General features: G+C 46.5%; 1 protein-coding gene across 5 annotated transcripts in view; it reads left to right on the plus strand.

The window, feature by feature from the left end:
* Window positions 1–452: 452 nt before the first annotated feature.
* MYO1B (myosin IB) overlaps window positions 453–15,547 on the plus strand; it is a 140,860-nt gene continuing 125,765 nt past the window's right edge. For 2 of the 5 annotated variants that reach the window (XM_083406583.1, XM_083406586.1), the window contains exon 1: window positions 484–690. The gene's annotated coding sequence lies outside the window, so the exon portion shown is untranslated. Of the gene's footprint in view, window positions 797–15,547 lie in introns of all 5 variants that reach the window. The other 3 variants (XM_083406587.1, XM_083406588.1, XM_083406584.1) reach the window with 3 other exon arrangements.

Consider the following 15,547-nt stretch of genomic DNA (forward strand, 5'->3'; position numbering starts at 1 on the left):
ACAAGAAGAACATATGTTTGAAGAAGATTGGAAAACGTTTATGGAATATATGGGAAATGATTGTGTACAGCTGAAAACTGGCAGCATTGAGATACAGTAAATTCAACAGTGTAAACAAGTTTTGATGGATGCAATAAGGGAATACTGAATGGTATGGTTTTTGTAAAATACGCAGGGATTTATGATCTGTAAAACCAAGCACGGAAAGAGAAGAATGGAAGTCACTGATGTCTTAAGGATGTGGAATGAGCATTTCAAACTGTGCAACAGAAAACTTAATAAAAATTATATACGAAAAGAAGAAGAAACCTTCGGGTGACAAGGACTATGGAGTCCGATGAATGAATGAATGAATGAATGAATGATGCAAACTTCCCCCCGCGCCCGCCTCAGCCGCTGGGCGGCGCTCCCCACCGGTTCGCCTTTGACGCCGAGGCGCGGGGTCCGGGCGTCTCCGCAGCGCCCACCCCTCCTGCCCGCCGAGGGGCGTGGCCGCCCTGGCTGCCGGCTGCTTCGGCAGCGGCTTCCCTTTGGCTGGCGGGAGAAGCCGGGACGACCTCTCTCTTCTCTCTCTCTCGCTCTCGCCGGAGGGAGGCTTCTCTGCCAGGCGCAGAGGGCGCGCGTGCCGCGGAGAGGACGAGAGGAACGCAGCGCCTGGAGCTGCTCCCGTCGGATCAAGAGGGGGGAAAGGTACGCCAAGAGGCGCCCGTGGAACTCCCCGCGGAGCTGCTTTCGGGGGGGGCACCCTCCTGCCCGCCCCCTCGGGCGCTGCTGCTGCTGGATCGCGCGCCTCCAGGTGCCCCTCCGCTTTAGGGGCGCGCGGGGTGGGCGGGCGCGCGGGGCTGAGTTTGGAAGGGGATTGGAAAGGGGGGGGGGCTTTGGAAAGGGACTTGGGTAGGGTGCTGGTCCAGTGTTGCTGGGCCAGGGGCTTTTGGAGAGGCAGTGCGACCCCCCCCCCCATCCACCGACCACCCCCACCCCCCGCTCTGGGTAGCGAAGGGCTGGCTTGGGGAGGGTCTGGTTTGGAGATCAAAAGGGCGCATTTCCCCCCGACGTGAGGGCAGGAGAATGGGAAGCTCGTGTTGCTTAAGGGAGGCTGAGAGGGAAGGGGAGAGAGGCGACTTGGGAAGCGGCGAGGGGGGATGGATGAATTAAGGGAGCTCGGTTGGTCTGGCTTGGGATGGGAAGGACCCTTTTTTAAAAAAAAAGCCCATCCCGTGGGTCTCGAAGAATGGGGGTTAAGGGAAAAAAAATGGGGAATCGGGGTTTGGAGACTGAAGGTTGGAATAGGGTGGGGAGGGGGGTCGTCGGAGATTAGGGAAAGGCTTGTTTTGGGTTTGTGTGAGATTTGGGAACACGGGTTTTGGAGGGTTTGGGCATGGAGGCAGCGTTAGGATAGGGAGGCTACTTTGGCTCCGTCGGGGGATGAGCAGAGAAACCAGGATTTGTTGAGTTGCTCTGTGTGTGGCTGCTGGTCTGTGATCCGGATCTGCGCTTCTTTGGGACCGGGCACCTGGGAAGTAGGTCTAAATGGAATTCGACTAGGTCATTACACACCCACTTTTAGCCTTTCGCCTCCCTCCCCCTTCTTGAGTTTGATTTCGAAAGGAACTCTTGGAAACATGTTGCCAGGGCGCAGCGTTTTCTAGGAGCAGAGGGGGACTAAAAGTTTAAAGCCACGCGTTTGGTTTTCTCCGGTGAAGTTGGATGGGGGCGTTTGTATCCCCTCTTGTGAAATCGGTTCTCTCCTCCTGCATCTCTTCTCTTCCCTGCCTGGTCTTTGTTTAGTCTCAAGGACTGGATGCGAGAGAGAGCGCCTTTCTGTCCTTCATGTATGTGTGGCGCCTGCAGAGGGATTGAAACCAGATTCTGTGACTGTAGATTTCAGTGTGTTTAAGCCCTGGAGCCACTAGGGTGCCCATGTAACTCTTTGTCTTTAGAGACCTTTTGTCCCAAGCTTTGGACATCTGTGCCTTGTTGAGGCAGAGTGGGGGACTGTTCCTTTTGTTTAAGAATCCAGAGGTAGAAATTTTTAGCTGCAACAAGTTCTCTGCTTAGCAGCAAAGCTGCAAGATGGCATTGAGTAGAGGCAAGCTGCTGCTCTGCCTCTCTTCTTGCGTTTACTACAATTGTCACCTTATATATGAACAGAGGCTTTGTGCCTTAAAACAGCTGTAGAGGAAACAGAAAATCAACAAGTGAAGCTTTTTTCTGCCATGGAGATGCAGTGGTGATAGGAAAAAAACCCGAACTTTTTTCAACATATATTGCAGCTGTTCAAGCTTTCAGTTATTTAGGAAAGCAAATAAAGAAGGAAAAACAAGTCTTGTTGCATTTCTGGCTTTATTTATACCCCCTCCCCTTTTCATAAAGGAGACAAGTTGCCATTCAGAGTAAATTTCTTTGCATGGTCCATTATCAGAGTTATAACTATGTTCCTTACTCGAGAAAAGGTGGCTCGTGCTTAAGGGAGTGCCTGAGTGGGAAAATCATATGGAAATAATTGCTGAGTTAATCAGTTGCACAATAGGTGACATTGTCCTAGAGTACTTTTTCCAAAGGATTTTTCTCTACCTCTCATACTAGTGTTGAAATCATCAAGGCAGGCTTGCAAATAAGCCCACAGAGGTTACTAGCCTATCAGCCTGTATACCTGTGTGCATTTGGAATTTGTCACACACTGGAGCATGAATTGGGAGGTGGGGGAGAAGAACCAACCACCTTCTAGTTGATGAACTCTTCCAGGAGTGGGGAAGCTGGGGCCCACTAGATGATGTTGGATTCTCCTATCAGCCTCATCCAGCATGACCAATGGCCAGGGATTATTATGGGAGTTGTACAACACCATCTGGACAGTAACAGGTTGTCCTCCAATATAGGCTATCAGGATAGTGGTTATTCAGAAGTGATCTTGGCCCCTGGTTGGGTGCTCAAAGTACTCTGCTTTGGGACACCATCATCCTGTGAACATATGTGAACATAGCTCAGTTGGTTAGAGCATGGTGCTGATAATGCCAAGGTTGCAGGTTCGATCCTCATATGGGATACCTGCATATTCCTGAATTGTAGGCGGTTGGACTAGACTGATATGCAGAGTGGGGAAATGAGGAATCTATAGTAACATGTAGCAAAATGGCAGCTCAGACGACTGATGGGCAGTAGTGCTGGGCGATATCTGGTTTTCAACATTGTGATATATCACCAGCTAATCATTGCAATATATTGATATATCACAGTGTCTGAACTAAGTATGGAGCTATGTAGAGGCATTGGCTGGCTTCATGGGTATTCCCACATTGTGATTTTTGCGTAGCGCACACGCATAGTGACTCACAATATATTGCCAGGTCAAAAATTATGAAACCGATATCACAATATGGACTTCAAACTAGTTTCGGATGATACATTGCTATATCACCCAGCCCTAGGGGACTTGCCTGTCATAGTTGACTTGTTGGAGTGAGGGGGAGACAGTAACCAGTTGATGAGCAGAGACTTGAATCCTCCTCTTTCCAGGAGTTTGCTTCAACAGCGCGCTCCCCACAGGGAACAAGCTGATGAAGTATCACCAAGCAGGATTGAACGCCATTCATCAGCTGATGAGTGGAGACTTCAGTTCTGCTCTCTGGAACCATTTGAGCATGATTTAAGCCACCCCCTCATCAGCTGAGGGGGCTAAACGCCAGTTCCCAGCCAAACTGAGCAGGATTATACTACACCCCTTTCTCATCAACGGATGAGAAGGGGGCTAAATTCTGCTTCTTTGGGGAACTGGTGGAGCTGGGCATCTATTGGAGTGGTATTAGCTGATTGGTGGGCATGGGTTGGGGAAAATGGTTTGCTGGGCCAAATTGGTCCCCCCTGGCTGGTGGGCCAAAGGTTCTTCATTATAGGGCACGTGGGTGGCACTGTGGTCTAAACCACTGAGCCTTTTGAACAACCTAGCAGTTCAAAAGCATACCAGTGCAAGTAGATAAGTAGGTACTGCTGTGGCAAGAAGGTAAACAGCATTTCCATGCACTCTGGCCTCCGTCATTGTGTTCTGCTGCGCCCGAAGCTGTTTAGTCATTCTGGCTGCATGACCTGGAAAGCTGTCTGTGGACAAACGCTGGCTCCTTTGGTTTGAAAGCGAGATGAGTGCCGTGCCCCATAGTCACCTTTGACTGGACTCAACTGTCCAGGGGTCATTTACCTTTTACCTTTACTCCCGGTATATAGGAACAGCTGTAAAAGCTGACGGCATGACTGCTCTGGTGGCATTCATTGGGGCTTTGATAGCTGCTCCAATATATGCAGAAAGTTTCGCAGCCAGCCCACTTTGCTTTAGAGTGCTTCGCTTTGGAAGAGGTCTTAAGCATCTTGCTTTGGTGTGGGATTTGGGGTTTGCCCAAACTGGATCCACAACCCAGTAGCTGTTCAGTTTAAAAACGTGTAGTCTGGTGTTGGTCTTGCAAGCACTAGGGGGTTGACTTTTAACAGATGGTCTGAACGGGCTAGGCTGAAATCATTGTCAGTGCTGGTTGTCATTTCTCTATTGAAGAGCAAATGGGATGAGTAATTGCATGGCAGCTGTATTTATAGAAAAAGGGTTGTGAATTTTCAAGAAAACAGGAACTTTTGGTATCTAAACCATAAGGGAAGATGTGAAATGTAAATGATATTCTAGAGAAGATCAATTATTAAAAGGGCTTAGATTAACTCAAGTGTGTCATCTCCATGCACAATTTGACTCCATCTGTCATGAATGTCTTGTCTACAAGCTTATATTGAAGCCTGGTGTTTAAGGATGTGCTTCAATATTTTAGAGTTGGGGACCAGTGGCGTAGCGTGGGGGGTGTAGGGGGGGCCGGCCGCACCGGGCGCAACATCTGGGGGGGGGGGCGCTCGCACTCGCAGTGCTAAAATCAGTGCTAAAATCCACGGGTTAGGGGGCGCAAATTACTTGCCTTGCCCCGGGTGCTGACAACCCACGCTACGCCACTGTTGGGGATCAGAGCTAATGTTTTAAAATACGTAGAATTCATTTCTGTATTCGCAAGCACTTTATTGATGAATGAGCTGAAGTGTATTTTATCAGTGCAAATAATGGGGCTAAAGAAATATAACAGTTTGAACTGAGATGTGCACCATATTTCCTTTGCCTTCTCAAATAACCCTTGTGGATGCAGTGTTTTACTAAATGTTATTGATTATTTGCTCTGGGATGCTGGCTCCAGTGTCCCATTAAAGCCCTGCCTTTGATTTGGAAAGTCCTTGAATTAAAGTGACATACACAACATGAGGGTAGCATACCTACAGAGCTTTCAGTAAGGACTAAAACCTGCTTGACAGTGAAAGCCATAACATTTATGGCATAAATCAATGGCTGTTCTTTAATAATTCAGAAATAATTACATTAGAAAAACACACAAATGCAACAATATGTGGGTGGCCACCAGTATTACCTAATTTTCTTCTTGCTAGAGTTTTGATCCATTTCCAAGAAAGTTACTCAGCTTACGAGTTCCTCAAAAGATGTGGAGGTGGAACTTGTAAATTCCTGCAGTTTTAGAAGTGAGTTGGTGCACACATCTCCCATCCTTTGTATTTAACACTGGTAATTACTCTGCAACGTTTTATGTTTCTGCAAAATGCAATAGTGAGCTACTCATCTGAAACCCCCCCCAATCATTTAGTCATTTACTTCAGCCATTTGGGCATGTATGCTAATTTTAATTCCTTACTCCACAAGCATCTTAGTCATGATGCACCCTGATATTCCTTCTCTCGGCTTATTTTATTGTTAATGTTTTGGGAATGTTGGGATCCTGGGAACCACACTTTGGCCTAGGTGACTTTCATGCCCCCTACCACCCTTGCTTAGCAATTCTAGAATCACTTCCTTCTGAAACTATGAAACAATTTCTTGTTCCCACAAAATTGCAAAGTCAGACAGGTGAACTGTTCGAGTCATGATCCTTTCTCTCCATATGCCAGACTAACATTGTCTGTGAATCTAACAAGGCTCTAGGTGACCAGCCCTCCATTACGTGAATCATTGCTTTGTCAAATCCTGTTTCAAAGGAGAGGTTTTCCCCAAATTGGTCTCTGATGGTAGAGCAGTTAATAAGCTGATGCTCACAGAAAACTTCCTGGGCAGGATACTTTTAGTTCCAACGTGGGGTATTCTTGTTTGGTTGTCCATGTATACAGTGGTACCTCTGGTTAAGTACTTAATTTGTTCTGGAGGTCTGTTCTTAACCGGAAACTGTTCTTAATCTGAGGTACCACTTTAGCTAATGGGGCCTGCTGCTGCCGCTGTGCCGCCGCCGCACGATTTCTGTTCTCATCCTGAAGCAGAGTTCTTAACCCGAGGTAATATTTCTGGGTTAGCGGAGTCTGTAACCTGAAGCGTATGTAACCTGAAGCGTATGTAACCCGAGGTACCACTGTACTTGACTTCATTCTATGCCAATAATATTAATAATTTCAGTGCTGTATGTTAGTCTTTGACAAAAGAAACTACTACGTTAGCGGTGCTAACAATGCGTATGTTGCTATGGCTGTTTTATTAATTGCTGTACACACAACCCCCCCATTTATGCAGGGGTTACATTACAAGGCACCGTGTTTTTAGTGAAATTGCATACATTTGAAACACCATTGGAAAAGTCCCTGTTCCATCCCTGCCCTGTTCCTTTTTGTGATGTTTTCCGGTCGCTTTTGGGTTTGGAGCAGTGTGTGTGCGCACAGAGTCATGCACATATTGAACACATGTAAATTGGGGGTGGGGGTGGGTTGGGTTTGCCTGTATGTGAAAATTTGACTTACTACCCTTATCTTACTCTTCCTTGAATTTCTCAGTGTAACTGAAATAACTTCCCTGGAAAAAAGGGAGGTATTTATTTTAGGAGTTTTTGTGTTACATAAGTGGTGTAAAGGAGACTTGAACACTTCGATGGAATGTGCAGAGCGTTGTTGTTTCATGCATTCTTTAGCCAGAATTGTTTCTCTTCGGTTCTGTATAGAAACTCCTCCCCCCCCTGCACTTGTAGTGCTAAGTTTCTTTTGGCAATTATAGGAGTCCTCATATTTTACCGTGCAGGAATCATGTGGGGCTGCAGATAACCCTGTGCTTGTATGATTCTTTTTGAAATATAATGCATGAAGAATACAGAGCTGTAAAAGAAAGATATGACCCAGAATCTCAAAGCAGAGTATTGAACAGTGACCTTAAACAAGCTGCATTTCCGTTTGTCATTGGTTGCATCAATTGTGCTTTTGCAAATTTACCTGATGCCAACTGGCTCATGACACAGTTCCAGGGTGGTTTTATGTTATCCATCTCAAGGTCTCACCCTCAGATCATAGTCTTTAAGCACTGTTGCAGTAACAGTGTGAAAACAATTCATATTTTGGTGACATTTATTGCTTAGGGAGAGGGATCAGGCATGAGCTTAATGTACTGTGGTTAAATTGCATTAGAGTCATTAAACTGAAATTGCATCGGAGCCATCTAAATGAAACGCTTATCACAAAGGAAACCATTTCTAGGTAGACAAGGACACACTTCCGAATTCTAGCTATGCATTTTTTGTTTTATGTTGGATTTCCAGGGTGGGGTGTTTTGGGTTTTTTTGCAGTGTACTTCACTTCTCTCTTCAGTGATGTGATGAACTAACCAAGGTCTCAGTAACTGGGCAGGGGGTATAATGGATCAGGCAGTCCTTAAAGTCTCCTAAACCCAGGTTGTTGTGGTCCATGTAAATTAATCATAGAATTGTAGAGTTGGAAGGGACACGGAGGATCATCTAGTCCAACCCCCTGCAATGCAGGAATATGCAGCTGTCCCATATGGGGATCGAACCTGCAACCTTGGCATTGCGTGGTGAGTTCCCACCTCCCCCTCGGAAATAAAGGTTAATGGGGGGGGGAAGGGCCCAACTTTATTGATTACAGGAATTGAGCGGTATTGGCTTAGGCATTGGTCATATCGACTAACTGGCTTCAGCCTGATTGCTTGAAGACCGGCAACGGTTAACCGCCAGTAGGGGGAGTCCTGCTGATGCACATCAACTAGGAGCTCCCCTGGGGTCACCGCTCGGGGGCGTGCCTTAGGCCCTCACCTCCATAGGCTTCAGACAGGGCAACGCCCCCCGGAATCCTTTACCGGACTACCCTTAGTTATGGGGGAAGGTGATGGCGCTCCCTCCCCCCCCTCATCTGCATAACAATACCCCTACCAATGCCTAACCCCCAATGCCAAGGAAGTTGTGACGATTTGCTACAAGGTAGACGAAAAACCAAATGGCTGGTGCCAATTTGCCAAGTGGAAAAAATTCCTACCAGGCCCCTTGATGGCAACCAAACAAAGTCCATAGCAATGTCAAAGAGCAAAACCTAAAGCATGGGAGGGATGGGAAACCTGAGCAGCTGGAGCGAAGAAAGAGGGAAATCCTCTGCTGTGCCGGCCCTAAATAGGGCAGGCCACGCCTTCTGGGCCAGTCGATTGGCTGGCAAGGGACATGACGCGTCTGAGGATTTCCCCAGTCTTGCGGGGAGGGCGTGAAGCCCGCAACCCCACCTCCTCTGCAGCTCAGAAGTGGCTTTATCAGAACCACGCTTGAGCTTTGTCCCGATAACACCAGTGCTTAATGGTTGTACTGACTGCTCATATGTTATGTGCTGCCGGTTGTCTGTTCCCATCAACAGTCTGGCTTCAGCATTTTGCCTCAGCTGGAGCTCCAGACCAAGTGCAAGGGTAGCCTCTCATAGAGTGCACTGCAGTAATCAAGTCTTGAAGTTACCAATGCATGAATTACTATGGCCAGGCTATTCCTGCCTAAGAAAAGCCACAGCTTGCACACCAGCCATAGTTGGTAGAAGGCACTCCTAGCCACTGAGGCTTTTTGACGAGTGTTAGAAATGCAGATATATAAGCTAGGTGCCAAATGGCTCCATAGGGATGTGGGTGGTGCTGTGGTCTAAACCACTGAGCCTCTTGGACTTGCCGATCAGAAGGTCGGCAGTTCGAATCCCCACAATGGGATGAGCTCCCGTTGCTCGGTCCCAGCTCCTGCCAACCTAGCAGTTCAAAAGCATGCCAAAAAGTGCAAGTAGATAAATAGGTACCGCTCTGGTGGGAAGGTAAATGGCTTTTCTGTGCGCTGCTTTGGTTTTGGTGTTACATTGCACCAGAAGTGGCTTAGTTATACTGGCCACATGACCCGCAAAAATTGTCTGCAGACAAACGCCAGCTCCCTTGGCCTGTAAAGCGAGATGAGCGCCGCAACCCCAGAGTCGACTTTGACTGGACTTAATTGTCAGGGGTCCTTTACCTTTTAAATGGCTCCTTAAAAAACCAAGGTTGCAGTTGCCAAAATGGAATATCTAGTTGCCATTTTGGGGCACGATGGCCCTAAAGTCTTATTTTTCAAATTATGGACTGACTGTGCTTGATTCTCAGTTAAACATCTGGCTAGTTCATCTGAGCTCAGTTAAGCACTTTGAAGAAGAAGAAGAGTTTGGATTTGATATCCCGCCTTTCACTCCCTTTAAGGAGTCTCAAAGCGGCTAACATTCTCCTTTCCCTTCCTCCCCCACAACAAACACTCTGTGAGGTGAGTGGGGCTGAGAGACTTCAGAGAAGTGTGACTGGCCCAAGGTCACTCAGCGGCTGCATGTGGAGGAGCGGAGACGCGAACCCGGTTCCCCAGATTACAAGACTACTGCTCTTAACCACTACACCACACTGGCTCTCAAGAACTTAGAGAAGAAAACTTACTTGATCCAGGGACAGTCCACATATATATTGACCTATTCCGACCTCTTTCCTAATGGTGTCTTCTCCTGGCCACAACTGGTCGAAAGCCAGGTGCAAAATGTGCTTGGTGCCTACCTGATTTTGAGCACTGCTTGAGCCTCAAGTGAAGTAGATAGTTCCAGGAGTACTCCCCCTGCCAAACCTCCCCAAATTGAACCTATTCTTAGAAGAGTAACACCATCTGAAACACCATCCCGTTGCTCGGTCCCTGCTCCTGCCAACCTAGCAGTTTGAAAGCACAAAGTGCAAGAAGATAAATAGGTACCGCTCCTGTGGAAAGGTAAACTGTATTTCTGTGCGCTGCTCTGGTTTGCCAGAAGCAGCTTAGTCATGCTGGCCACATGACCTGGAAGCTGTCTGCGAACAAATGCCAGCTCCCTCGGCTTATAAAGCGAGATGAGCGCCGCAACCCCAGAGTTGTCTGTGACTGGACCTAATGGTCAGGGGTCCCTTTACCTTTACCTTTACCACCATCTGAAACAGGCAAACAACCATTCTTCTGGGTACCCACCCTTCTTCTCAGGGTTCACACTCAACCTATTAGCTTGCATCCATTCTGCAACTTCACCCAGACAATATTCCAAACCGTACTCTGCCTCTCCTGACTCGGAGGTTAGGCTGAAATAAAGCTGTGTTTCATCAGCTCATCAGCATACTGCTCCAGTTGCTCCAAAATTCCTAAGGGCCACTCCCAACGTCTTTGTACAAATGTTTAAGTAGCATTGGTATCTGACTCAGGCCCCCAGCTGCCCTCCATCTTTTTTGGGAGCCAATGGAAGAATGCGCCTTCAGGGCTGAAGTCAGACCATTGGAGAATGACAGCTCCTGCTGTGGCTGCAGAGACCAACACAGGAGAGGCGTGTTTTGTTACAGTTGGGGCATATGAAGGTGTCTGGTTGTGCTGATGCAGGTATACCATGGTGTTTTTTCTTTCTGTGCTCCTCACTGTGGTCATTCCTCCTCTGGTCACTGCTGTGGATAGACAACCTGATTGATTGTCTCCAGGCGCTGCTGCGGTCATTGCAAGGGATTCCCCCACAGCAAGGTTGAAGCACAAGGATTATGGAGCTAAGACACAATCTATCAGTGCTACTATCTAGACATGGCCCTGCAAGGAGGAACAGGAATAGTGTGTAAAATATTGTTGTTTAGTTGTGTCCGACTCTTCGTGACCCCATGGACCAGAGCACGCCAGGCACTCCTGTCTTCCACTGCCTCCCGCAGTTTGGTCAGACTCATGTTGGTAGCTTTAAGAACACTGTCCTACCATCTCGTCCTCTGTCGTCCCCTTCTCCTTGTGCCCTCCATCTTTCCCAACATCAGGGTCTTTTCCAGGGAGTCTTCTCTTCTCATGAGGTGGCCAAAGTATTAGAACCTCGGCTTCACGATCTGTCCTTCCAGTGAGAACTCAGGGCTGATTTCCTTCAGAATGGATAGGCGTGATCTTCTTGCAGTCCATGGGACTCTCAAGAGTCTCCTCCAGCACCATAATTCAAAAGCATCAATTCTTCAGCGATCTGCCTTCTTTATGGTCCAGCTCTCACTTCCATACATACTGGGAAAACCATAGCTTTAACTATATGTACCTTTGTTGGCAAGGTGATGGCTCTGCTTTTTAAGATGCTGTCTAGGTTTGTCATTGCTTTTCTCCCAGGAAGCAGGCGTCTTTTAATTTCGTGGCTGCTCTCACCATCCGCAGTGATCATGGATCCCAAGAAAGTAAAATCTCTCACTGCCTCCATTTCTTCCCCTTCTATTTGCCAGGAGGTGATGTGACCAGTGGCCACCTTAGTTTTTTTTATGTTGAGCATCCCTGATAACCATCTTACAGAGCCAGCCCAGGAAGATGCTGTGGCCAATGGTATTAAATTCCACCAACAGCTTGAGAAGCAGAGATGTATTTTCCCTCTTCTGATCTCAGTAATGCGACAGCTTTGAAGCATTATGAAAACTTGCAACCTGGGGTAACAAGGACAGCCAGAAAAAAGTATGCATAACTGCACTGAAACCTATGTTGCCTAGATTTTCAGATAATTGGAAGCAATCATTGGTAGGAAAACTTTAGTCTAAATCCCCCAAGTTCAGGGTTAGCTAGGATCTGAACCGAGATGCCTCATTTACTTGGAGATAAGAATAACACACAGCAGAAATAAGTAATTAAAAAATAGGCATTTGAGACATGACTGAAGTAATTACGTTTCCCACTAGATATTTGCAAAAGGCTGGAAGAATATAGGATAGTGTGGAGGGTCTGTTTTCAACAAGGTCCTCTGAGATCATCACATTTCTGAGCATCAAGGGGAAAGAATCTCCTTATACCCCTTTCAAATATCATATTTCTTCAACAGCAGTCAATAATAGCGCCAGATTTTTATTTTATTTTTTGCTTAAGAATATAAATGACAAAACTGGAAGATGTAAACTAGAATTTAATCCACAGGATGTCTCCCTTCTTTTGAAGATTATTTTTTTAAAAAAATCACACTTTGATGGGTATCACACTTTCATGTTTGTCTTATCTAGCCAGTTTATTACCCTAATTTGAAACTGATATGCATAAAAAAACTCGAAGAGTAGTTGCAACTTCTGAAATATTAGGTGGAAAAATGAATTCTATCCTTGTAAGTTGTCTAGGTACAATCGGGGTTTTTTTTTAAAAAAACAACAACTCACGTTACATTTGAAGTCATAGGAGTTCAGCAATTCCTTTGTTTTTAAGTCCTTTCTGAATTTGCAGTTCCGATGAAGAGCTCCGTAATCGTACTTTGGTATGGCCAAGTCACATGACTGTTTTGTTATGGAGAGATAGAAGTCGCCTTCGTTGCATGGAAGGATCTCTCCCATGATTACCAGGGACCAGTTGCTGTGCTCCCACCATCACATAACGTTTCTGCCTGTAACATCTCTGTGTTGACCATGGACATTGCACAGGGGGAGCCTATGCTTGTAGTGCAAAACTTAATTCGTTCCAGAGGTCCGTTCTTAACCTGAAACTGTTCTTAACTAGAGACGTGCTTTCGCTAATGGAGCCTCTTGCTCATCCGTTCTCATCCTGGGGCAAAGTTCTCAACTCAAGGTAACTCTTCCAGGTTAGCGGAGTTTGTAACCTGAAGCTTTGTAACCTGAGGCGTTTAAACTCGAGGTACCACTGTACTGTGGAAGGCTATGTGCCCTGAGCTCAATGTGCCTAGGCTTCTCCTACACATATATTGGCACTCAGTGTGTAGGCAGTGGGGATGGGGCCAGCACAACCTCTCCTATTCATAGAGACACCTTCATGTGATTAAGATGTTAAGTGGAGCTATGGGTGATGGAACCTTCTCCTGAATGGGCTATTTTCCCAGGCTGACGAGCCCCATTTATCCCTCACTTCCCTCTACAGCACATGCGGAAACTGCTCTCTTGACCGTTCGACCTACTCATCCACTCAATTGCCTGTCTTCACATTCACAGGACCTCTGATCCTAAACCTCCACTGCCTTGCAGGATATCTTCAGGAGAAGAAAAGGCCAAGGAGTAAACCCTACACAAATCCAGAGTGTGTAGGGTTGCATGGCATCTTGTATGCCTCCTTCCAGCAACTCCTGGACCCAAGCTGGTGCCAAACGTATTGCTCTGCTTTCCTTTGGACCACATCAATGAGGCCGAGGGGTGGGAGGTGGATCTTGTTGTCTAGGGGCAGCCCAGGGCCTCCATACACACTGCTTGTGCCCCAGGGTGGTCACTTTGGTGCTGCTAATGTCTTCACCCCCGGAGGCACACTCCATTGTCTCTCAAGACAGATGGATGCCAACAAGGCGATTGAACAAGTGAATGGAACTCAATGTCCCCTGGTTATTTCTGCTATTCTTTCAGATTCTAAACCACAAGCATATTTGTAGCTGCTGGGATATCAGTCATGCCATGTGTCTGTTGGCAAGATCACTGCAGTCTTGGGAATGAAAGCTGTTGTAAGGTTGCTATGGCTCTTGACTCATCAAAATCCATCCTGATTAGTCTCTGCTCCACCATAGTGAAGCCGACTTCCTCTTACCCCCAGTAAAGGTAAAAAGGTAAAGGACCCCCGGACGGTTAAGTCCAGTCAAAGGCAACTATGGAGTTGGGGCGCTCATCTTGCTTTCAGGCTGAGGGAACTGGTGTTTGTCCACAGACAGCTTTCCGGGCCATGCGGCCAGCATGACTAAACCACTTCTGGCGCAACAGAACACTGTGACAGAAACGAGAACACACTGAAATGCTGTTTACCTTCCTGCCGCAGTGGTACCTATTTATCTACTTGCACTGGTGTGCTTTCGGACTGTTTTGGCAGGAGCTAGGACAGAGCAACGGGAGCTCACTCTGTTGTGGGGATTCGAACCGCCAACCTTCTGATCGGCAAGCCCAAGAGGCTCAGTGGTTTAGACCACAGTGCCACCTGCATTCGACAGTAGAACTGGCCAGAAGGCAATGTTGCGCCTACCAGCTCTGTATTTCTTAGGTGGCATGAGACATCCAAAGGTTTTCACCTGGCCCCATGACTTGCCTGTCTAAGGACCAGTTTTCTCTCACCATCCTTTACCTCCTGCTCACATGTCTGCATAAACAGCAGCTTGCTCAGTGCTTGCTGTCCCATGGAATAGTTTTGAGATTAGTGGTAGACAGGAAATCTCTTAGCTGTTTGGCTGAAGTTAAGAGCATATAGAATTGCCGGCTCTACTGATAGTAGCAGGAAGCTTCTGATGTGATTTGTCACAGGTATGCTGCTTTTGCTTCCTTAGGCAATTATCCAGCCTTATTTGCATGGCACGATGCCATTAATTGTGCTAGCGTTGCTTGATTTGATTCCCCCTGGCATGTTATTCTCTGCCTTTGCTCTGGATAGAGCAACTGTTTTCTAACTCTGGGTCTGAACATCTATCCTGTTTTCTTGGCTTGGGTGAAGTTAATCTGACCCCTTTCTTTAAAAAAAACAAAAAACTTTCACCTTCTTATTTGGCGCTGATGACGAAGACTGGTGGAAGTCAGATGGACAAAAGAATTTTGTAATTTCCACAGTTATTTAACATTGCAGTGATAAAAAGTATCAAGTGATTTGAAGTGGAGCAGTTTGAAGCGTGACCTAGTTTGTTCCTAGTAGTGTACATGTTTAACTGACATTTTTCTTGTAAACACATGCAAGAGATGGACCAGTGTGGCTTTTTATTTCTTTTTTCAAAAGTTTATGTCTAATGAAGGGGAATTTTGCAGAGTGTTCTTGGAAGGTGTATCAGCTCATATATTAATCTGTATATAGTTAGTATATAATATATAGTATATAGTGTATATAGTTAAGGGTAACTATAAATGTGGACCACTTGTAGAGGCATTTGGTGTACTTTGGCTGAATTTTGCAAAGTGCTTCCTTACTCTGGGCTCCTGGTCACTTTTGACCCAGGTTGTGCTAGTTCAGTTACTGATAGGATCAGTCAATATCTACAAAGGGCTTGTTAGCTCTGTAAAGCCTAAACTGTTGTGAAATCTATGGGCACATTCTTAAGTAGCAGAAAAGTAACTTTTCTATATGCATTTTTTTTACCCTGACCAGTCAGGTGCTATGAAAAGGACTGAAATGGAGAATATTGGCTAATTTTACTTGCTGTAGACATAAAGCTAAAGGGTAAAGGGACCCCTGACCATTAGGTCCAGTCGTGACCGACTCTGGGGTTGCGCGCTCATCTCGCTTTATTGGCCGAGGGAGCCGGCGTACAGCTTCCGGGTCATGTGGCC

The sequence above is a fragment of the Podarcis tiliguerta genome (genome assembly GCF_965153285.1).
Source record: "Podarcis tiliguerta genome assembly, chromosome: 1".
NCBI lineage: Eukaryota > Metazoa > Chordata > Lepidosauria > Squamata > Lacertidae > Podarcis > Podarcis tiliguerta.